A 19,997-nucleotide genomic window follows, 5' to 3' on the forward strand; every position below is an offset into this window, starting at 1 on the left:
TTGTAAAATAAAGTTTTTAAATACATAAATAAGCACTTATAGATGTTAAAATATATGTTCTTAATTTTTCTTGTCAAAAATGAGGTCGCTGTAAATTTAGTTTCGAAATCGTTTGCCATAACTAACACGTGTATACGATTTAGTGCATGCTGCTTCGTTCACTTCTATACTATTTATGGGGAGACATTAATAAAATTTAAAATACTTTCTTTATAACTTAAATAATTATAAATGAATACAATTTAATCTTGATTAATTTAAAAACTTGTGAATGAAATATTAAATAATAATTACGATAACTGTTTCTGCTTCGTTAATTTATTTACGTAACCTTTTTTTAATGTTTTAAACATTATTATGGAAAACGTATTCTTTAATGCTGATTAGGCACGAATTCGCGAGTTATTTAAACTAATGAATGGTATCGATTACTTTAAAATTAATTAGATTTATTCCGTTTTATTAATTTATATCGGCGTATATATTTCTAATTAGAAGCTGGAAGTTTATTTGGGGATTTACGTCATTCAATCGAATTTTTAATTTAAAAAAAAATTGAAAATACTACCATTTTTAATCATCATAATTGAGAAATAACTAAAAACGAAAGAGGAAATATATCGATGAAATCATCTAATTCATAAAATAGTTTTACTTGTTAATTATGAGCATCCTTCTTAAGAAGCCCAGTAAACAATGTGTAAAATATGGCATGTTTTGTATTAAGATATTTCAAAAATAATATCATTTAATATGTTTTCAATTTAAAATTGAATTATAATTGCTAATTCTTTCTGAAATATTCGCTTGAATAGAGAACTGAGTTTCAATTTAAGGTAATAACGCTTCAATTTATCTTTCAAAAACTCTGCTTTAGATTTTTTTTATAATACATTGGAAGAAAAAAAATAGATAATTATGAAAGTGTACTATCACAAAACTAGTTTTGGAATATTCAATTGCATAAAATATTTGTAGGAAAGTCAAATTATAAAAGTTTGACCTTGGACAAAATGGCGAATTTCCTTCATGATTTTGAATTGTTGCCAATTATTAGAATGTTAGTTTAAGTTTTTTTTTATGTTTTTATTTTGCTTTTCCCATTTATAATAAACTATGAAAAAGTGAACTACATTGAACTAGTCACGAGTTTACCAATCGTAAACTCTGTGACCGGTAAATCTATGAGGCTCACAATTGTCCTATTCATTGCAGGCTTCGAGTATTCATGAGTAACTAAAGTTCAATTTCTAACTATTTTCTATATTAATTATGAGCTGTGAATACTGATATCATTATTATTATCTTGGAATTTAATTTATTTATACCTATCAAAGGTTAATGATTGAACATGCGTTGCATAAACACTGTATTTAGCAACGCTATAAATATTAATTAAAAGATGAAGGTTATACAAATTTTTACATATTATACAGTAGTTTAGATGTATATAAACATAAGAAAATTACTAATTGATCCTTGCATAATAACCTATAATTTTATTTGTAGCCGAAAAAATTACTTGCGTTCTCGTTTTATTTCAAAACATCGTTGACAAAAATATATTATGACAATTTGTCATGCTATTTTTGAAAATTTATTCGTTCTTATTCTTCATTAAACTGAAAATATTCCGAAAATTAAGCGAAATCACTTGATAGAAAACCGTACATTGGTTGGTTAGATGAGATTCGTTTTTTAATTACGAGTATATCCGAAGGTTTTCGTAATGTTATTAAAACATGGGCGCTCGCAGCTTATTGTTTAATGTTGCATGACAGGTTTCAGTTATTTCTAAAGTAACTAAAGCTAGTAAAGCACAAGCTAACACACTAATTTCAAGCCCCTCCAGCTAGATCTATTATTATACGTTATATAACCAGTTGAGGACAACATTCTTTGGAAGGGGAGAGAAAAATGCGTCTACTTCGTCCATCGTTAAGATATCTTTCGTTAAAATTCTCTCTCTGTCTCTCATAAGTATCGATCACCTGTCAAGTGCATCCAAGCAACAATCGACTAATGACTCATTCGTAAATGAGGCTATCTAATAAAAAAAAAAAAACAATTTTTCCATAACTTTAAAGTATAGTCATGTTTACAAAGTAACTACATACACATCTTCACTGCAATACAGTCCTGTTCTGTGGGAATTCATCATATCTCGAAGAGGTTAATGACCTCATGGGTGCAACATCAATATTTTGTCTACTTAGTGCCCCACCTTGTCGTGCCTTAATGATTGTTAAAGCACCACACCCAATTCGGTAAACATATGGAGATTTGGGTACTTACTCGATTTCATTTTCTTGCTGTACTGAATAACATTTTATCCCGAGTATGCTTTGATACCTCCAACAGGCACTACGTTCTGTACACATGGTCCTTTAAGATGATTGTTGTTACATTCTTCCAATAGTACTTCCAATAGGTAAGACTTTGACGTCATATCAACTTAATCTTGATTGGTTGAATATGAGTGGTACATCGATTCGATGAGGTTACAGTCACGTGTTCAACTGGTTGCTACTGTGAACGCGATTTTATCTGATGTTAAAGGCTTTAAACATATCAAAATTGTCATTTTTATCTTGCTAATTACTCGGGTTTGAAAAGTTACGTTTCTTTAGTAGAAAAAAATTGAGGTTTTTTAAGCAAGTAGGAAACTATAAAAAGTCGAAGGAAACTCGAATTTTTCGCATTTTTTCCCCTTAAAACTTGCGAAACTTCGTAGCTGAAAACATTGATGTAGCTTTTTCAGCTCTTATTATAAAAATAATATCCAAATTTATGAATTTTTATGCAATTTTATAACAGTGTCACCTAGTTTGATGTTAAAAAAGCGGTAAAACATTATTTCACATAGATGATACAAACAATTACGTCACTCTCTGTAATTGTGACATTCGACAACGGGTAATTAGTTTGAATGTCGACACAAGTTATGAAGTAACAAAAAAATATAATTTTTTTTTTTGATGAATTCCTAGCAGTTTGATAAACCGTAAAAACATTCGATTTTATGGTGCGGTTCAAAACCGTTTACATTAACTCCTAGAAAATTTTTCCGTTTCATTTTCGTTTAAAAATACAGCAAAAATTTGTTTACAAACTTACCAGCACTTTAAATGGCAATATTAAGATGGAGTTGAAGATTAACACTATAACTGACACCCATGACGCTACAGCAAACGCGATTGCAACCAATTGAAAAGGAGCGGTGACATCACAAAGCCCGTTAGATGGCGTTTTACTTACCAGAATCCATTGAGGGCCATTTCAGCTAAAGCTTGTAATAACATGGCGGATGGCGAAGATTCGGGATGTGAAGCTGAAGGCATAGCTACGTAACTTGTGACGCACCGAAGAGAAAGTAGACACTTGGGACATATAGGTCACACAGTCGCAGAATTGGGTTACACTCGCTTACTTTTGTATACTTTATTGATCTGATGTTGCGCACCTTGCAATATATAGGACACATGACGGGGCGGGACGACCCTTTGGAGGTTTTCGATAATCATTGGTGGAAATTCTTTGACGGGGTTTCTATTCTTGTTTATACTCGTATATAACCGAGATTTTGCGCCACACTTACGCTTTTTAACTAGGAATTTACAGATAATGATAGAAGTCTTGTCTCAAATGACACTTTTTTCAAGGTGACATTACTTTTTATCAAGTTTTCCACCCCCCTCTTAGAAAGTAACTGTAGGGTGTTTTATGATTTATGACCAAAATCGGGTCAGACATTTTAGTTTTTTAATTATTTGAGCAGAATCTCGATTTCCATCTCTAGTCCATTACCCTTAAGGTAGTTTTGTTACGTCATACTGTGGCACAGATCCGACAAATTTATTTTTTGTTTTTGTTTTTTTTTTTTAAGATGGGCCCCATTGCAGATTAATTCGTCAAACCAAAATCTGTTGGAGCATAAATTCAGAAAAGAAAATTCTCAGGTAAAGTCAAGTTTTTTTTTATGAACGATACAATCCTTAGTGGAATGACTTTTTCACACGGAAAACTTTCACGACTCACCTCTTCTCTTGATCGAGACTGAATGAAAGAAGAGGACAAGGTCCTGACCTCGCATTATTTAGGTCATTGTTAACTTTTACGCATTGGATATTTAGAGAAAATAAAGGATGCGAAACTATCATGGGAATAAAAATTGCCGTTTTGCAAACAAAGAACTTTTAACAATTTTAATTCCTTCTATATATCAGAGATGAGGCTTGGTTTTTTTTTACGTAGAATATTATACGGATTGTTAATCGCTGTAATTGCGCGAGTGAAATTTCTTTAAAGGGTTGTTGCGCTCGACAGGTCATTGCGTCTTTCATTGATAATGCGACAAAAAGTTAGTGTTATGGGAAATTTTTTTGCTTGAGAGTTATTTTTGTGGCTTATTTTTAAGGGGTAGTATTTCGTTGTTATTGAGTTTTAAGTACTTCCCGACATAAACTTACGTTCTTTATTTGGAAAATAATTCAAATCTGTAATAAAAATTAGTATTTGCGAACAAGAGAAAGATGGAGTTTCATTACTAATGAAATTTGAATGCCTGAATGAGACTAAATGTCAACTTTCAACACATATATAAACGTAAAAAATTGCTATTCAATATTTATATATCCATGGACAAAATATTATTATATGAAAAATAAATTTGTGAAAATTTCAAACTTTAAATACATTTTCAAATTTATTTAGTATTTGCTCTCTTCTTTCTTTCTTTAAATAAAAATATAATTTATTTAGAATAAAGATCAAATTATATTTAATGTTCCTTTTTGAATTTACTCAGTTATTTATCGAATTCTGACAGATTTCTGTGTAGTGTATTAATCTGATACTCGAAAGTATTACACGATTTGATCGATGTTTCTTGTTCATTGATACGCATTTTATTTCGATATAATTAGAAAAAATACTAAATCTGAAACTTTTGTAAATTTTAACAATAAAAAACAACAATAGATTATCCAAAAATTAACTTTTTTAGCAATAATAAAAACAATATTAAATAAATGTTCACTATTACTTTCCCCCGCTGTTATATAGCCTATAACCGAAGGATGGTATGGCAATCGGTCAAAAATGTCCCCCATATTAAATAAATTAATGTAATATATATGTCCCACATATTTTACATTTTTTGACTCAGGAGGACCTCGAAACGTCGAGAAATGCAAAAAAAAAAAAAAAAAAAAAAAAAGTCCGGGTTTTTACTGTATATATGAATGTTAGTGTGTAAGGGGGTACGATTTTGCTCATCCTCTTTCAGGCTGAATAACTCCTGTGCCTTTTGTCAAAAATTTCTGAAATTTTGCAAGGAAGTTTGTGTACTAGGGAGATTATTGCTATTAAATTTTGGTGATTAAAGGGAAGATAAATGGGTCGTCAGTAGGGTCGGACTAAATGACGATTTTACTTGTTATTAGCATTTAAAATTTTTTATAAAACTCACCCCGCCCATTAAAATTAAGCTTTTTTGCCATTTTATAATAATTAAAAATATAAAAAGTTTTTCGCTGGATTTTTTTTAAAAGCATCGCAACTGATTATGGATATTTACTAAACTATTCGTCAAATACGACTTCCAAACCTTCTTCCAGAAGGTTTAGAAGTCGTATTTGAAGTTGTATGTTCCATTTTTACTTTTCCAGCTGTTATATAAAACAGAGGGAGAGTGTGGCAATCGATCAAAAAATAACCAAGATTTTTACAATTTCTGTACTCAGAAAACCTCGAAAGATCGAAAAATAGAAAATAATTTGGGGATTTTTTTCCCTGTTTATGTGTAGGTGTAGGGAGCATGGTTTTGTTCACTCACTTCCTGTCTTTTGTTGCAATTTTCTGAAATTTTGCAGGGACATTTGTGTATTAGGGGAATTGATAATATTAAATTTTAGTGGTTAAAGGTCGAGGGAGTGGGTAGGTACAGGGGTCACGTATCATTTCTCGAATGGGGTCGGACTTAATGAAGATTTTACTTGTTATTAGCATTTACAATTTATCATGAAATTACCCACAAAATTAAGTCATTTTATTATAATTAAATATATAAAAATTATTTTAAATAAAATATCATAACGGATGGCGCCACCACAATGTTTAGATGTTTTGCTGGGAAAGTTACGCAACTCATTGCTGGATTTTCTTGTACAAAAATCAATCAGTGTTATTATCAGGTAAATAGTAAACTAGTTGATATAAATCGTTTAAATCTTTTATTTCAGTTAAATTAAAAATAAAATAAAGGAAGCTAAAACATTTCACATTTGCAGTGTAAATAACATATAATAATCTATATAAATAAAAATGTACATGTTCGTTTGTTCCTAACAGCTAATCTCCGAAAATTCTTCACCGATTGTTTTCAAAATTTTGACACAACGTTGCATTCGAATACGCGCGTGTTTTTATATAATATAAATGCCGAAATTCCCCCCCTTCGCGGGGGAGAGGGACAGGATTAAGGCTTACCGTGACGAACTCGGCTTCTATTATACTATTTTAGATGCGGTTTTTTGCGTTTTGATTACGTTTTAATAGGATACGTCAAGAGAATGTACACAAAGATGGGATTTTTCGAAATTACTCCCCCGCGGGGGAAGTGTTATACATTTATAATAGATACATTTTGAGCCACAGCAACGCGTCTTATAATAAATATATGAAAGCGAAAAGAATAAATATGTCTTATAATAAATATGTGAAAGCGAAAAGAATAAATATAATAAATAATGGGATCTATATCTTATGATATTAAGTAAAATAATCATACTTTAAAGTTACAAATAACTCATAAAAAGTACTTAACGTAGTAAGCAAAGATTGAATACGAAAATTAGTCGTTACGTATTAAGAGTTAGGAATAAGATTGGAAATCAAGATAAATACAGTCGATGCATTTTTTTTAAAATCGTTATTAATTAATAATATTTAATGAAAAATGTCTTATACGCATTGTCCTATGGACAAAAAAGGCAATTGCCCGAGACCCACAAAGAGGGTCTCGGGCAATTGCCTTGAGACCCCCAAACCAATCTTTTGTAAGAAAATATTTCCAAAAAAATTCCCCAAAGAAAAATGTCGGAAGTCATCACTGTACAAGGAGCTCCCTAATTCAAATTCGTCTGGATCCTCCGAAGCTATAACGCGCCACTACTTATACAAGTAGAAGAAATTATATCTTGCATAGTGGAGAAGTAACGTCTCATTAATTATGATATCGTCCCACTGTAGTAGATCAAACGATACAGATTCAATTAGTGTATATAATGTTGAAATTTTTATAGATCTGTATCAGGGATTCTCGAGATTTTTTATCGATTCTCTTTAAAAATTAGATTTAATTCGCCGAACCCATTCTCTGATGATATAAAATGAAAATAAAATACACATGAGATGAAATAATTAATTATAATCATTTTATTAAAGTTAAAATTCAAAATTGTGTGTTATTTTATTAAATTTTTTTAAAATATCAATTATTTATAAATTTGTCTACTGATCTCCAAACGATCTCTAGAAATGTATCGACCCTCCCCCCAGATAAATCGATTAGTCTCTCGTGGGCATATATTATATAGAGCAAGACTTAAGAATATATATATAATAAATTAATATGGTATTAAAATTACTCGTTATTATTTTAATTAATTAATAAATAATAATAATAATAATATTTGATTGTAATTTTCATACATGCCATCTAGTGACAAATATATAAATTAATTTGTAAAACAAAATTTTATATATAATACACTGCAGTAATTTGAATTGATATTTGCATTAAAATATGCACATTTCTTTAAATCTTTCATTAACGGCATAAATAACATAAAACTTTTATATTATTACAATCAGAAAATAATAAAATTTATTATTATTAAACTAATTATTTAATATAATATTAATTGCAGCATTAAACCAATTACTATAAAATTTAATCGCTTTATATCTAAACGCTTAATAATTTTACTGATAAAAATCAATTTATAAGTTTATGTACACTGTACGTTGAAACATTATTCAATTAAATACAGTAATTCTAACTCGTAATTTGATGCCAGAAGACACACAATAGCAACGTCTTCCCAATACTTTAACTATTTACAATCTGAAAGCATTTTTGCCTTACAGTATTAACACTGTAATAAATTGAAAGCCGACGATTTAAACAGTCCACATATGGTTAAATTTTTATGACTTCTAACTGAAGTTTACTAATTTTAAAGTATTTAAAGGTATGTTGTTTACAAATACAGTTTAATACACATAGCGCAGAATATAAAATCATTGTTTAGAAAAATAAAAAGTAAACAAGTTTATAAATTTTAAATCTTACTCAAACTCACTCAAAACAGACAAAGAATAGGCGACATATAGGCTACTCTTAATCACAATCGATTTACTATTATGCAAAATATTAAATGCTTCTGAAATTTGTACTATAGACTTAATAGCAGTCTAAATCGCTGTCCCTTTTATAACTTATTAAAGATGTTTCTACCTACAATACTAACATACAACAGCATATTATTAACATGTGTATATAATCACATGTGTATAATAACATGTGTATATAATCAGCATATATAATTTTAATAACATTTCAAAGCTTAGAAAATGTCATCTGGTTAGTCGATTTGATTGTACTTTAGTCATCGAAAGTTCAGTCGTTTTTTAATTACTTCCGGTGCCATCAGTCATTTCAAATTCATTAAATATACTGTAGAATGCTGATCAGTAGACTTCACTCGATACTCGTCGCTGTCAAGTCTATCGATTAGGTTCTATCTATGGTGCTCACGAACATATGTGATTATAAATCGTTGAGAAGTAACACAAATTTACATAAGTAACACGAAATTTTTCTGTTGTATTCTTCCGAAAATAATTTATTAAGCTTATATTCTTAAAATATTGACGAACTTATTGTAAGTGAGTTTGACTTGGAGTGTTTGATAATGTATATATAATGTTTTCCAACAAAATTGTACATTTTCTACATTATCAAATACAAATCATACATATTTAATTTCGTCTTTCCGCTTCCGAAAGACGAAATTTCTGCGTGTTGGTTTTGGAAAAATCCTAATATTTAGGCTACGGTTTCACTCAATACACAGTGTTTGCGGATTCACACTGATGCTGACAAAATAAGAAACATTTTCTTATATTGACAAAAATTCAGAAAATTATTTTCTATATTAGGATGGATGAACAATGTTCTAACTCAATTAGGCTACATGAGTACGAACAATATGGAAATAAGTGAATAAAACGTACAGTTATGAGGTATTGACCGAATCGATGATTACTCCAGCTCTGTTTTTTCAACAGAATTCATCATCACGTAGACATGTCCTATTGATTGGATATAATCAGAAAACAGCAAATGACATCTGTCAAACGATAATAGATAATCGACTGAACTGAAGAGTGTAATAATCTTTAAATCATTGAAAGAAAACTTCTGCAAATTAGACAGAAGTGTGACCAAAATAAAAAGGATTGTTTTCTCTCGAAAATATCAATAGTTTAAAATATTTGTAACAATTTTTGAATTGTAAGAACAGAAAAATTTCAATCGCTTGTAATTCGAGGGCAAAAAGAACAAATTTTCCTGGGCCCCAGGGAAGTAGAGCCCCTATAGTAATGTTTTTTTCGTTTATTTCTGGTAATGTAATATAATAATTTAATTTTCTATAAGGTCACAATACGTATTTTGCTTCAGGCCTTTGTTACCTTCTGAGTAGCCCTAATGATTCGTGAAGTTGATGCGAGACAATCTTAAGAGTATTAGAATAAATTTATTAAAATGTTTAAATATAGTTACTTGAGGAAACATTGACGAATTAATTAAAATATGCAAGAAAGTGGAAAAAGAGATCCACTGAAACATGTCAGAACTTTAGGTATTGTGCTAAACGACATATTTTTCATCATAAGAGAATCTTAAGTATATATTATGCCAGTACTTCTCAAAATTTTTAGAGATGTCCTGTTTTCTTGTGAAAAATTCTATCGTTCTCCACATTTTTGTCAAAGCTCATTGCCCGACAACTTAGTTTTATTAGAATAAAATACTGTACAACCTAAAATTTTCTTACAGTTTTTTGACTGTACACAAGTATGTTTCAAATAAAACAAAATTAAAATAGTACACAGAGATACTTTTCGTTAAATTAAATCAAATCTTAATGACATGGTAAGTATATTTTAGTCATAACTTTCATTTGTGCTCTCAGATAACTGTTGGGATGATACTTCCTAACAAGTAATGTGTTCCAGACACATTGATATTTATTACATTAAACTGATCAAAAGGCATAATTATCGTTCAAAGCACAGCTTTCCGTTTTTCTCCACCAACTTCCGAGGTTATCTAAATTAGCATTTCGGTCTTCCATTTATAAATCATTGTCTATCTAGAAAGTTAAAGTTTCTGAAATACCTTATGTTGATGTCTTGCAAAAGCAGGAACATATTTGTCAGAATCTATTATGACTAAAATAGACAATTTGAAATAGACAATATGAAATAGACAATTTGACTGTTTTTAGCATTTCTAGCTCAATTACTTTTATTACGTCTCTTTAAACAAGTAATCGTTGTAATATTTTTATATACCATACGGTGGCATGGCCATGTTTCTTAGCTACTGAGCTGCGAACAACGTGATGTTGATTATTGGAATATTTAGACAAGAAGTTATACACAGGGAAAGTCACAAGTCAATGAATGATAAATGAGACTGAAGTTACGTTTTTCAGAAAACACTCAAAAGCAGCCAGTACGTTTTTTTTTTCTTTTTTTTTTTTGTTTTTTAACCATCGGTTTCAGATATCATTTCTTCAGAGCCAATCAAATCAAAATGATGTTCCAGCTCCAATTATAACTAAAGAAAGAGAGGACAGTCGGCATAAGTTCAATTCCTAGTTATATACTTTTGAATTTTTTGATCCTTGTTAGAAAGATGTTTCGTTGTGCCCCAGGCGATGTCTCAGCCCTGGAGTGCTATCAGACAATGGACGGTATTTACAAAATGTTTTTTGTTGGTTACATACTAGTCAAAGAAAATGTTTGTACTTAAATGTGGAGCCTAAAAAAATGCTTTTTAATATGAACTACTTTTTCTGCGGTTTTGATAATAAATAAACGAACAAAGTGAAAAAGAAATTTTTGTCTGATTCTGTCCTACCTTACCTTACATTATATTTATAATTAGTTATAATTTTACGGCCAATAAAATTTTATCTGTTATAACCCATTTAAAAACAAATTTTATTGAATACTTAACGAAAACAAATATTTAAAAAATATATGTCTATACTCATTATGTAATGTTTGTTTCAAAAATATTTTCACTCAATAACAAGAAACGGGTCAATGCCTTCAAATACTAATACGGTGATATCTATTGTTAATTTATCTCTCATACTAAAATATTCTCAAATAATAGGCTAATTGTTTGGAATGTCTTACACTTGACTTCGTAATCTTACTTTCAAAACGATTACTTTTACGATAATGTGAAAATCTTTTCGAAACGAGCTTAAATAATTTAATAAATTTAATATATTGTAGGCTATATATAACGAGCAATTATTTATTGTGACATCGTCACAATGCCGGGCTGCAATTTTTAATCATATTTTTAATTTATTTAATTTAAAATATATGTTCTCCACCTCAAAGTAATAGTGGCTTGCTCCTGTACATCATACATTTCTGTAACAATAGAGTTGTGCCGTTCATCTATCCAACACCTTTATGGGAAAAATTTTTGAATTGAAATAATTTGGGCCTCCTGCCATTAAGGTTTTCATATCTGGTCTCATCTTTTATCTAACTTTGTTCTCGAGATTAAGGAAAGACAGACCAACAGACTGACTGGAATTTTTAGGTTTACAATTTTTTTCAAATTGCAGCCCAACCGTATGTAATTTATTGTAATCAAAATTAATTACCTTATATATTTAGTAATAATTTATTTACATAAAGTTCAGTCATCGTAATTAATTTTATAAAATATTAACAAGCAGTAAGACAAACAGAAAGTGATGAACTATTTTAATAGGTTACTGCATTTTTGTTATTTTCGTGTTCTACAGTTGTTTTTAATAACATCAAACAGAGTTGGAACCTGAAACTATAGCATTGAAATAAATATTTTCTATGCAGAATATATCTGAAAAGAATATATACAAAGATTAAGTTAAAGATCCCTTATGCAAAATTTTTATTGAAAATATTAAAATGAAAATGACTTATTGAATATTTAAGAGTTTAAAATCTAATATTCATTAATCTAATTCTCGTAGGATCGTTGAATTGATAGGATAAAGCAACGAAATACATGGACGATTTACAAGGGGGAGTGCCTCCCGAGAGGACTTTTTATGGAAAACTGGCTTCGTAACATCAGTAGTTTAATAAAATTTATACTGTACTAAACCGTTTTATGTAAAATATTTTAATATTTATCAATAGCAATTAAAATAAATAAAGCTATTGGATCCTCATCGATAAAAATTATTTATTTATATTGAACCAGATGAACGTTGTGACTCGATGTGTCTTACTTCTCTAGAAGCTCTGGTCGAATCCATGTTGTTACTGACAATGACCAACTTTTCATAATGACAATGACAACAGAATTTCAAGTGGTATACTTCTGATGGATAAGGACCGGATATATTATTTCGTATTTTGAATATCTGCTTGACCTGGATCGAAGTGAATAGCAAAAAAAAAAAAAAAAAAAAAAAAAAAAAAAAATTATTTCAAACCGGAATGAATTTTTTTATTGATAAACTAAGTACATATTACCACACACTTCCAAAAATGATGAATAAATTCTAGGAAATATTGTAAAATGTTAGACACAATAATTAGTAGCAATAAAATTTATAATTAAAGTGGCCTTCACAAACGTTTTATATTTTGATTCTGAAATTTAAGTTATGTTTAAAAAATGAATAAACTTTATTTTACAGTAAGTAACAAAATTGACAAAATTAAAGAATTCGACATTATTGGAAAGATTTTATATATATATATATATTTCAAAATCTACGAGTGTCACTTTAATTCTTATTTACAGATATGAATTATAAACTGACAATGTATACAGATATCAACGTTTCAAAGCATATCGAATCCTTCTAGAAATGTAAATCTAATAATGTAAAAGCTATGCCAAACTATACTAACTCTGAAATCACTATAGGTAATAAAAAAAATTTAAATGAAAAAATCATGTCACCCACCCACCTATTCATATATAACCACCAACTTTTTTACATTCATCGATGTTTTGAGATCTTGGGGGTAATGTTTTCACCGATCGCCATACTTTCCCTCCGTTAAATAAAAGGTGGAAAAGTATAAATCAATTTACAGTTTCTTATAGGACCTATTATTATACGGTATATTGAAAATTTATTTCGGAATCTCTTTTCGATATTTTAATGGCTTATTTTAGAAAATTACATTTTGTTTCGCGTCGTTTCAGTTTATGTCAAGCTATATGAAGAACGTCACCCCAAGCAAATCGGGGTCTGAATGTACTTGACACGACTTGACACACGTTTTAACTATTATTCATATCGAGATTTTAGTTTAGATTAGGTATATAGGTCTTTTTATTATTTATGAGAGAATTTAGAATTAGGACAGATATATTTAGCTTATTTCTTTACATGCTTAGTATCGTGTTTTCATATATTTCACATATTAATCTTAAATTTATATGAAGGGTTGATGAAAACATAGAGTCGAGTAAGCTTAAGAGCGTACCTTCGGAACTGATTATTTGGGCTGCTCTCTTATCCGAAGTAATAAGATCACCCAGAGCTGTTAATGTAATTCGATTCTCTCCACTTTTTCGTGTCTTATAACACAATTGGAAACGTTCAAATTCATTATTGCATAATTTTACTGTATTGGTTTTCATTCTTATAGTATATCATCAATTTCATTGTTCTCTAGAATAATCAGTAAATACAGATTACAGTAAATTTACCAGTCATATTGCAAGTCTAGCTAAAAGATGTGAACATCATTGCTCCAGAATTTCTGAATGCTTTCTAGTGGAACGTACAGTATAAAAAAAATAAGTAGGCATATAGTAGTACTGCCTTGAAGTAAGGTAAGGAGACCTCCAAAATCTGGTCTCTAATCACTTCTTGCCTTGTTCCCCCCAGTTGAGGACGTATATGTTATCTTCGCTATTTGTTTATACATATTTTATGGTACCTTTTTAATATGTAAATACATCTCCTGTGTGTATCCAATAAAACCTGTTAATTAATTATGATTCTGCAAAAATCTTTTGAATGTCCATTTATTAGAAAACTAATGGAAAATTTCGCCAAATCTCAAATACTACAGTGCAGTGGTGCCCAAACTTTTCGATTTGGCTGTTGGGGCAAATTGCGCATAAGTAACTTATATATAACTTATTAAAATAGTTTTTATATTCAATATATATTAAAAGTATATCTATTGTCTATTTCTATAAGTGATGTTTGTGTGCTGGGTTTGACCCCTGGGGTCGTAATTTGGGCACCGCTGCTGTAGTGTAGAGAGCCATGACGCCACGTACCTCGGGAAGAAAGGTATTGTAAGATTACTCGTAAAAACTTGCACTTTTATAAAAATCTCCTTTAGAATAGTGCTCCCTTATGAGGACTGCTGCCCTAAAAATACCATAGTATGGCACTCGTTTAAAAGGACAGCTCTACTAACCGGTGCTGTGAACTCAGCTGTTTTTCGCGATGGTAATGAAAAAAGAACAGATCTAGAAAATTATTTTGTATAAAGAATATATATTTTATATATTTCGAATGCGGAATACGTAGTAAATATATTTAAAGTTTCTTGTATTAATTTTAATAATTTTCTATTCTGTTGAATTCCCGTACTTTAAAATGTTAAGAGAAATTTCATTTTTATGATAAATATTTAATTAAAAGTAATTTACTTTTTAATATAAATTATTTAATATAACATTTCATAATTAACATTTATGTTAATATTATAGAGTAAATTGTTAAATATCTTCTCTATTACAGCAATGTATTTTAAATCATTAATGCATTTAAGAGGAAAAAATTTATTAATAAACTTCTATGGCAAAATTGAATAATTTAATTTTAAAAATATTTATTATTATTATTATGTTGGGTTAAGTGAGATATACTCGGTTAACACCGGTGGCTGTGTACTATGCCGGACCAAAGTCAAGGCATAGTAACCAAAACAGAAATTAAAGAAGTGTATCAGTGTGTGTGTCTGTATTCAGGAATTTTCTCACAATATGACATGTATTCAATATAGTGGCCTTCTGTAGAGTGATGTATGTGTTTCTATTCAATTCTAATGTGCCCAGGCTTTTGTGTAGTGTGTGTGGTATGACACCTGTAGAGGAGAGAACAACAGGTACAATAAGCACCCTATCCATCCTCCACAGATGCCTTATTTCCTGGGCGAGTTCTGTGTACTTGCTAATTTTTTCAGTGCATGCGTTTTGTATATTGTGAGTGTTTGGAATGGATATGTCTATAATGTATGTGATTTTATTGTGTTTGTCAATGAGTGTGATGTCTGGTCTGTTGTGGTAAATTGTTTTATCTGTGATTATGGCTCTGTCGTAGTACATTTTGTGCGTGTTGTTTTCCAATACTGTCTGTGGAATGTATTTGTAGTATGGTTCGTGGATGTCTACTAATTTGTGTTTCTTTGCAAGCTCTTGGTGTATTATATTTGCTACTTGATTATGTCTGTGTAAATAATCTGTCTGTGCCAAGAGCTTGCAACCAGAGGTGATGTGTTGTATAGTTTCTGGCATGATGTGACATTTTCTGCATGTGTCATTTGTGAGTGTTGCATCTTTGAGTATGTGTTTTCTGTAGTTTTTAGTATTTATGACCTGATCCTGTATGGCAATCATGAATCCTTCCGTCTCCCCAAAGAGGCATCCCCGAGCTAACCAGCTGTTTGACGCAGTTTTGTCAACAAAATCCTGGGCCAGATCGTAAGGATGCCTGCCATGGAGTGCCTTTCGAGCCCACGATTGCTTAATGGTGTCTATGCTTTTTATATGTTGTGTTGTGTCCATATTATGAGAGTGTAAGTTTAATGGTGTGTTATTCGAGTCTGCTAGAGTTACTGCTTTATGTAATTGTGATGTTTCTTGTTTTTTGTAGAAAAACTCTCGCAGTGACTGTATTTGTTTGTAGTGAAGGTTAACTATGTCAATCAGGCCACGTCCGCCATCTTTACGTGGAAGGGTTAATCTTTCTGTGGCGGATTTAGGATGATGTTGTTTATGCTTAGTAAGTGTTGTTCTTGTTTTCCTTTGGAGTTGCTCAAGATCAGTGTGAGTCCAATGTATAACTCCAAAAGAATATGTGAGTACTGGGATGACATATGTGTTTATTGCTTTAACTGTGTGTTTTGCATTTAATTGTGTTCTGAGAATAGCATTTAACCTACTTTGGTATTCTTTAATTAATCTTTGCTTTATTTGTGTATGTTCTGTTAGTTTGGCCTGTTGGAATCCTAAATACTTGTAGAACTCGCCCTCTTCCATGGATTCAATTATGTCTCCATTTCCAAGCGCAAAATCTTCTTTCTTCAGGATTCCTTTTTCTATGTGAACTGTTTTGCATTTATCTAGGCCAAATTCCATTTGTATGTCCTTGGTGTATGAATGTGTGATTTGTAGGAGTTGATGAAGTTGTTTTTGTGTGGATGCATAAAGTTTTATGTCATCCATGTACATGAGATGTGACAGTGTATACTGTGTTGTTTTTTCATGCCTGATATTGTAGCCATATTGTGTGTTGTTTAACATGTTGGATAATGGATTCAAGGCTAGGCAGAACCAGAGAGGACTCAAGGAATCTCCTTGAAAAATTCCTCGCCTAATAAAGATTTGGTTTGTTTGTATGGAAGTGTTATGAACCCTGAGATGTAGTGTTGTTCTCCAGTGCTGCATAGTGTTTTGGAAGAATGTAATGAGTGATGGATGTATTTTGTACATGTGTAGAATATGTAGCAGCCAACTGTGTGGAACACTGTCGAATGCTTTTCTGTAGTCTATATATGCCATGTGTATGTTTCTGTGTTGTTTGTGTGCTTGCCGTAGAATGACTGAATCTATGAGTAACTGTTCTTTGCATCCCTTGTGATTTCTACGGCAACCTTTTTGTTGTTCTGTTAGAATGTCGTGTTCTTCAACATGTTTGTATATTTTGTTTGCATACAGGATGTCAATAATTTGTAGAGTGTTGGGAGACATGTAATTGGTCTGTATTGTGTGGGGTCTGTGGTATTGTTGTTTTTAGGTTTCATGTAGGTGATGCCCTGAGTAAGAAAATTTGGCATGTCTTGTGGATTGATGATGATGTGTGTTAGGTGTTTAGCTAGCTCCTGGTGCAGTGATGTAAACTTTTTGTACCAGAAATTGTGAATGTTGTCTACACCAGGTGTCTTCCAGTTGTGTGTTCTGTTAACAGTGTATTGGAAATCATGTATGCTTATTTCAACACAGGGCATAGTTGGTATGTTGTGTAAGTTTTTGTTCTCCTCCTCAATCCAGCCTGCTTCAGCATTGTGCGTGACAGCACTGGACCAAAGAGAAGACCAATATGTTGTGAGTTCTTCTTCTGTTGGTGTGCCACTGTGCTGTGTATCAGTGTTTGCTTTGTTATTAATTTGTCTGTAAAAGAGTTTTTCATTGTTTGTAAATAATTTATTTTGTTGTTTTCGTAGTGTACATGTTTTGTATCGTTTGAGTCTACGTGCTTTGGCAGCAAGTTTTTGTTTTAGTGTATCAATGTATTCTGTAATGTGTGTGTTGTGATGTTCATGTTTTGTGTGTGTTTTTATTTTCTTGAAAATGTTTTTGAGCTGTTTCCTTAATTTGGGTGTTATGTTGTTTTTAGTGTATTGTGTCAGCCTGCCTAATTGCTGTCTAATGTCATTTATTTGTGTTTCTATTCTTCTCTGCCAGGCAGGCTTGTGATAGAATTGTGTTTTCTGTGTATTTGTCTGTGATTGTACTTTCAGTCCATGGTGTGTCACTACTGTGACTGCCCCAGCATAAACTAATGTATGAATGTCTGCGAGTGTAGAAATTGAATGAATGTAGTGTGGTAGTAAGTGAGTGTTTACATAATTTAGTGTTTTTCCTACTTCCTTCGACGTGTTGATTTTTGGTATTCGTGGTCTTTGTGTGGGATCTGTGCCTGTATATTTAGTGAGTGTTTCCTGAAATATAAGTGAGAGCGTATTAACTAAATCCATGTCTATGTTATCAGTGATGGATGAGGAAGTGTCTGTAGTATCATTAGTGGTAATTGTTGTATGTGTGTTATTATCAATGCTTGTTGCTGGATTATCCTGACAGGTTACATGATCTTCATTAATGTTAGATGTTTCTGTCTGTTGATGTATTTGATCAGCAACCTGTTGTTTGATAAGTTCAAGTGTTGTTTGTGGAATAAGGTTGTTGTGTATAATTGTTCTTTTTTGATCAACAACCCTTTGTTCGGTGACAGTGAGATGAGGATACTGTTGTGTGAATCTATGGTGTAGTTGTTGTCTGTATGCTGTCATGTTTGTTTCGAGTTTTGTGATGGTGTAATAAGTACGGATGATAAACTCGTTCATTTCTACTGTCCATTTCATCCGTTGGCGTGGTTTTCCAGCCTTTGTGGTCTGTGGATGCATTGCCACAGAAACACCAAGGCTGGGTTGGTTCCTCACATCTGTTGAGGGCATTGCAGTAGCCATGCTTGGGCCGGTGCTGCTTTCGCCACCGGTAACCAAGGGAGACTGTGGCCTATTTTTCGAACGTGAGCCTCTGCCTAACCCACGAACGCGGACCTTGTTAACCCGGGCGACGTCCGAGCCGGTATCACACTTTGATCTAGTTATTACCATGATGAATATCTCCACAGAATGTGGGTGTGGTCACTCTTAGCTTCATTTCTCCCCATAGACCTTACTGGCATGGGTGTCCCTACCAGGAGCTTATGCTCCAGCCTGCATTGCCCTATGGATCAGTAAAATTACTGGGCTCTCCCACCACGACCAGGTGGTGACCACGGGAGAGTTATTATTATTATTATTATTATTATTATTATTATTATTATTATTATTATTCATTAATGTCCATTTTCAAATACAGAAAAATCCAATATGAAAATTTTATGAAATTACAAACTCATCAGATGCTGCAGAAATCTATGAAAAACATCCAGCAACAAGTTACATAACTTTCCCGGAAAAACGTTTTAAATTGCTTGTGGCGCCATCTTTTATTTTAATTGATTTTTTAATATTATTAATTATTATAAAATAGCAAATGCCGAAAAAAAACTTGTAAATGCTAATAACGAGTAAAATTTTCATTTAAATCCGATCCTACTCGAGATACAACACATGACCCCCTTTATCTCCGCTTCCCCTTGACGTTTAACCATAGCATCAATCATCTTAATACGCAAACCTCCCTGCAAAATTTCAAAATTTTCTGAGAAAAAGCACAGGAGTTATTAAATTTCAAAGAGAGCGAACAAAATTGTGCCCCCACACATACACACTAACATTCGTACATACAGAACACTCCCCAATATTTTGCATTTCTCGGCGTTTCATGGTCCCGAGTCCAAAAATGTAAAAATTTTTGGTATCATTTGTTGACCGATCGCTATATTTTCCTTCTGTTTTAAATACAAATTATATAAACTTATTAAACAGTTAGCTATTATTATTATTATCATTATTGTTAACTGTTATTGAATGATGTACTGTTAATTCAAAAGAAGCTGACTGATAACTATTCACTAATTTGTTGAGCTATTGCTTTAAATACAATAAAAATATTAAACCATTGAAATTGCATTTGTTTAATAATTATATAGGCTAGTTGTGGGTGATATTGTTAAATGATATAGGATTGTTTTGAT

At 31.3% G+C, this 19,997-nt stretch overlaps 1 protein-coding gene and 1 long non-coding RNA gene across 7 annotated transcripts in view; both read right to left on the reverse strand.

Moving 5' to 3' along the window:
* LOC136982831 (NAD kinase-like) overlaps nt 1-19,997 on the reverse strand; it is a 62,304-nt gene that overhangs the window by 26,507 nt on the left and 15,800 nt on the right. The window contains exon 1 of one of the 6 annotated variants that reach the window (XM_067279361.1): nt 2,296-2,437. The exons of the other annotated variants lie outside the window; for them this stretch is intronic. The gene's annotated coding sequence lies outside the window, so the exon portion shown is untranslated. Of the gene's footprint in view, nt 1-2,295; nt 2,438-19,997 lie in introns of those variants that run through there. 6 annotated transcript variants of the gene reach the window in all.
* Nucleotides 14,863-19,280, reverse strand: LOC136982843 (uncharacterized). Its single transcript, XR_010881942.1, has 2 exons — nt 19,249-19,280; nt 14,863-14,920 (listed from the first exon to the last, which is right to left on the reverse strand). It is a non-coding gene; the product is annotated as an uncharacterized lncRNA (long non-coding RNA).

Source organism: Centruroides vittatus, unplaced genomic scaffold (genome assembly GCF_030686945.1).
Source record: "Centruroides vittatus isolate TY-2023 unplaced genomic scaffold, ASM3068694v2 contig_864, whole genome shotgun sequence".
NCBI lineage: Eukaryota > Metazoa > Arthropoda > Arachnida > Scorpiones > Buthidae > Centruroides > Centruroides vittatus.